The following is a 6,000-nucleotide window of genomic DNA, read 5'->3' on the forward strand; positions in this document are numbered from 1 at the left end:
CGATTATTTAACTCCGATCCTTATTGAGTTCATATTTTTATTTTGTAAATTATCGTTTAGCTTGATAAAGCTCATTTTAGGACAAAAAGAACGAAAGATAAACCTAGTTCGGTGATTAAAACCTCTGCTTGCTACAATAACACTGTATTTTACAACAGTTTTCAACTTCCCTGCACTCTTACTAAATTTTCTTCTGTTGACGGTATGTAATATTCAAAATGAGTTACAGTCAAACCTATCAAATGAAATTCAGAGGGGTGTTTTTATCGTTAATCGCTGAAACCACACTGAATATCAATAGAAACACTTGGTGCTTACTTTGTGTAAGATGGAACCGGTCGAGATGACAATTACCTCGAGTAGAGGTAAGGATTTTAAATAATTTACAAGTATTTTTTAAGACGCTGAAAAATTGAATCGTATTTGTTTCCTCCTCCTTACTGTTTTAATCTCTGTTGATTGTTTGATTAATTACAACATATCAAACTCACGGGGTACAAATAGTCTCTTACTGAATTTCGTGACCACGCCCACTTCATCGGCCCACTCAAATCGAGTGCGATTTTTGGATGTTATATCATCTTGCCGACTCTCTGTATAAAAAGTTAACAATGTACCACCGAAATATTGAACTATAATATCATGGCCTTCCATTTTGTGTATTTTCGTACTACAAAGTAAAGTTTTTCCCTCGTCATTTTCACCTTTTCCCGAGCGGGTCCGTCAAAATTAAGAAGGCGTTCGTGGTCAAAACAAGACCGAGCAAGGAGTCTTGGGCGATTTCTCTCTTACGCAAGCGCAAATTGAAAATATACCGCCAAAATCAAAGAGAGGAACAAATTTCCTTTGTTTTGATATGTAAATTGTCGAACAAGGAGCAGACTGAACCTCGTCAAATGGCTAGTCAAAACAGCCACACCTTCCTCCTTTTGCTCGTTTCCTGTTTTCTAAGAGTGAAAGCAGTGGGTAGCTCGGAAAGCGCTTCACCATCGTTTACTTACGAGATAAACAAGTAAGATTTGTAAAGTTATTTTCCGAAAGAGTCGGAATAAATACATTTTTTTCAGGTTAGATTGCTGTTTTTACCCTAAACGTCGTCCAATAAATTTTTGTTGCAGCCTACTAATCTATACAATTTCGAAGGAAAATATTCAGATGCTTCACCGTCCCCGAAGGGGGTTCTGTCCTGGTGTACCGGTTCACAAGGGAATTACCATTGTTCTTTCTTTGTTTAGGAGTTATCGGTTAGCTATTGTGTATTGTTTGGTCTTTTGTAATGGCTAGATTGGCTACAAGGACACGCTTCGATGAGTGCATCGAAGCGTGTACTGTAGCCAATCTAGTGAATTTTCATTCTCTTGTTGGGTTTGTCAACCTCCGTGACTTCAATATCATACAATTTTGTATCTTTTCTCTGTGAAATGACCTTTTTAACAGGGGTGTATGCTGAGTATTCGTTGCAGAATCGCTTTGGTTCTCTTATGTTCTTCTTATGTTTGGTTCTCTTTGGCTTGTCCGCCATTTTCAAAATTTGCTCAGGAGGGCATCTGGGTTAGCGGCCGCGCCAGGCTGGAACCGACAAAAATAAATGTCCATCGCAGTGGGGAAACAGTTTGATATGAATTACCTTGAAACTAGCATTTTCGTTTACTAATAAAATGAAAAGAGAAAAGATATGAACTCTGCAACAGCATTACGTGTCATTCTCCTCATAAGGATATCTGCTGCTTGTTAAAAACTATAGTAACAGTACACTGTGACTTCGACAGACGATCCAGAAAACAGGAAACAGTAATTATACCTCTTCTTGCCTGTTCAAGGCGGCCAGATTGAGAGTAATTCCGCTAGTCTCGGTTTTTCCGGGCCAAAAGACGAAGTTGACCTAGTTCTTAGCCGAGCAACCATATTCTCTCCTCCTGCTGACATACATTTGTCCCTCGCTTAGTGCAAAGCTTGGTTTGGGGTGAACGAGAGGCTCTAGTTCGAGGCGCAGAGTTCCTTCTGATATATCAAACCATGCTCAATAATATATCGCCATATGATACATTGATTGGCTTTGGACTTCTATAAGAAGTAGTCATTCACTTCTTAAATTTATTATCTTGGAAGGAAGGATTTAAGGAGATAGACACAATATGGATTTGTTTACTTTCTTTTTCCTGGTTAAATCTAGATGTCAATCTTTTCCCGATGGGCGTGAACATTCTGGTCTGCTCATGTTAAATTGCGCATCAGCCACTCTCTATATTTTGCCATATAATGGCTTTGGACCCGACCATATTTGGGGGGGATAGATCACTACTTGGTTACCTTCTTGGGCAAGAATACTAAATAACTAACTAGTTGAGTTGATTTTTCAAAGCCGCTGTTTCCAAAATGCAAGTTTTTGATGTAGGTATACCGACTCGCACTCGAGTCTGCTGTGTCAGCTGGTACAATGATTACTCGTAGCGTTTCTTGAGTTCCGAGATACGCAGAAATGGTTTTATTCCAGATGTGAGCTTTTTTTAGACCGCTGCCGGGAAAAGGTGGGTGTGAAAAATGTGAACGTGTTACCTGGGTCGTAGTCTTACGAGTACGAGTAACTTAACAAGGCAGAAATGGTTTTATTCCAGATGTGAGCTTTTTTTCAGACCGCTGCCGAGAAAAGGTGGGTGTGAAAAATGTGAACGTGTTACCTGGGTCGTAGTCTTACGAGCACGAGTAACTTAACAAGGCACAGTAGCCTCTGGAGAAGAAGTAGTATAAATATAAAGCTGTTGAACGTTGGCTTTTACAAACATTTCCGCGAAAGTTGTGGTTTGCCAGGTTTTAAAATAAAACTTCCTTTAAATAAACAAATATTCAAACACTTCACTTTTCTTTGTCGCACATCTGCAGTCATGTATGATGGGCTATGCCCATTGCAAATGAATAAAGGCTGATAGTTTCGAAAGAAACTGTTTGGGGCTGCGTCGGTGGGAGTAACGAAATAATTTGGATATATCAACCAAGTTGAAGTGGTAAATTGGCCACCCTTTGCAGATCTTTCGCTCTTTTCTTGTCCTAAAATGAGCTTTGTCCCCGAAGTAACATGAAACATTCAATTATGATACATTAAATTATGATCAGAGTTAGATAATTGTTTGCTCCTGTTTTGTATATGTAACACACGACCTGTAGCCACGTGCTTCATAGTCCAATGTTTTATTTTTGCGTTTTATTTCACGAGACCTCGTTTTGAAATAATTAGCGTTATTCTGCACGTGAGAAACATGTTTCTGAACTAGCAACATTGTGTTGGCTATCCTGCCAAGTTCTATTGCTGTCGAGGGAGCAATGCAACAATTTTAGGACTGCAATCCCCTTTTGTGATACAGCAATATGGACGGAAAGATGATGTTAGGTTAAATAAGCTGTAGATTGGATGTAAACTGTGAAACAATTGAGTTTGTGTGTGAATGTGAACATTTTCGAATAACTGACGGCACCGTCAAATCAGCTCATTTTATCCAACTTTAAAATTTGATTAACAGTCGATTATTTCGTATAGCACATAGTTAAGTAACGGGTTACTTTTGACCTACTTTTAATCTCGTTAGAAGAAGGTCGGTTAAATTCAATTAGATTGTGTAAATAAACGATCAAGAATTGCTCAAATTGCTATCAACACATGTATTGATGTTGTTTTTCAAGATTTGGTTGTTTTTATCGGTCCAAGTGTTTTCAAATCATGGCGTGACGCTCCGAGATTTGTCTGAAATTTTGAGCTTCAAAAGCGGCATTTGGTCGAGATTCAGTTATTATCGATTTTCTCGAAAATAAATCGATATTCAACCAAACGAAGTATGCAGTGCTTTGTTTCACCATAAGGCCTATCTAACTTGAGAATATGAGCCGAATCGATTTTTTGGCTGTTGCCACCAAATGTTTTACCGTTGGTAACATTCGCTCTTAAGAGGGGTTTTCAAATCGCACTCATAAAGAAGAAACAACAAACAAGGGAAGCCAAACGGAATTTAGATAGCTTTAAGGAAACTGAAGTTTTTGTAATTATTCAAGATTGTTCCATCTTGATTGTTCCACGTTCTTCTCTTAATTCCCCTCCATTTCATTCACGCTTTTATCAGTAAAACATTTCAATCAAAATAAAGAATCATTAGTGTTACTGTAACTGGCCTTTCCGTCTGATTAGTTTCATCTCAGTTGCGATACCGGCTGTGAAATAGTCAAATACCAGTGAGGACTTACTCTCATCCAACTTTACAGTATCTTTCAAGAGCATGCGTTTGTCGTTACTAATGTCCCAATGCTGAAAAATAACTAAAAAATACACCTTTGTAAAGGAATTTAGGTTCAGAATTTAACCATCTGCCTTCCTCATAGGATCGGGAAAGGTGGTGAATTGTAGGAATGAACGCCCGAAGCGTGAAGCGGAGTCAATGCGATCAGCAATTAATTAAGCGAGTTACTCTGTTACAAAATCAAAGAGAAGACAATTATTGTGAGCTTAAACGATCCTTTTAGAAATCACTTAACTGCTAGGCAAGAGAGAAGTTTAGCGGGCTCGGTCTAAAATGTGACCATTGCCTTCGCACCCTCCTGTTATCAAGAAAAAGCGGTAATTCAGGGTTATGAACCCGTTGGAAATCAGTTACTTACCACTTACTTCCTACTTTCCTAGAATCGGTTCTAAAAAGCTATTTTGCTTTGCAAGTAGCCATTTGAATAGTGATCGAGACTCCTGGCACACGTTGTTGGACCTTATCCCGGTTTCTGTACATGAACTATTATTGCCACTGCCACTCTCACAAAGCGGTATGCTAGACCAAAATAATAACTCACCCTCCCACCCCCCCCCCCCTTAGCATCTCGTCACGTGATCTCAATGGTAACATTCTTATTTACTTTTAACAACGAGCCACAATAAATATGTGGTAATTCGGGCTACAAAATCTATAAGCCATTTTATAATAATTTATTTATTAACTTCGCCAAGAAACAACAATAAAAATAAATAGATAAAAATGACAAAAAATGACAAAAAAAAAAAAATGGCAGGGACACCGCAACAGCATAGCCAATTACAGCGGGCTAATTCTTTGTTAAGTCTAAAATACTAAGATGTAAAAAGCAATAAAGAGAGAGGATGAGTTGGAAATAACCCACAAATTCAATCATTACGTAACAAAACTGTATGTAAACCGTCTGCTGCATTTCAAATACAAATTAAGCTCAAAGACAAATTAAGCTTGGTCAAATCGTTTTTATGGTGGTTGTGAACTTCTCTTTTTTCTGCTTGGAATTCTCATTTGCCTTAAAATTAAGGAAAACATAACCCGAAATTTTGATCGTGTGAGTAACTTAAAGATATAACCTATTCATGAAAGGTATTACAAGCGGCAAAAAACAACAATAGTCAACAATGAACACAACGCAAGGTAGCACGCTTTAAACGTTGAACTTTCCAAGAATGTTATTGCATGACTCTAGCCGCGCGGGTTGCGTCAGAAGAGGTCAAATAGGTCTTCATCACACACTGCAACTGATGTCTATGAACATGACGGCACCCTGGCCCTTTAAATGTTGAAATTTCTAAGAATGTCGAGCATGAAAAGGCTGCATGTTGCATATGCAGAAAAAAAAAACAAAGCAGATTCTTACCATTTTAAGAACACCATACGAAAAAAGATAGTGAGACGGTTCATGCACTCTGACAAACGTTTAAGGTTGTTCTCGTGGAAGAAATTCAAATAATCTACGTAGTATGCCGATCTCTGTCATGGAACGAACAGAGCTACGTGCGAAATTTTAGTTTCGTCTTACAATCAAGTGAAGAACCGTTCGTCGCTGTCATCTAGGCGCTCTTACTTTATTCATTGCCAATCCAGCTCCGAAACGTCCCAAAACGGCAAGAGATAAAACTAAACTTTTTCAAGCGGTTTCTTGAAAAGGAGAAAAAGCTTAAGTGTATGTTCTTTTTACATTTTGTCACATTTCTAAAATTCATTATTAGCTGCT

The sequence above is a fragment of the Stylophora pistillata genome, chromosome 6 (genome assembly GCF_964205215.1).
Source record: "Stylophora pistillata chromosome 6, jaStyPist1.2, whole genome shotgun sequence".
In the NCBI taxonomy this organism is placed as follows: Eukaryota; Metazoa; Cnidaria; class Anthozoa; order Scleractinia; family Pocilloporidae; genus Stylophora; species Stylophora pistillata.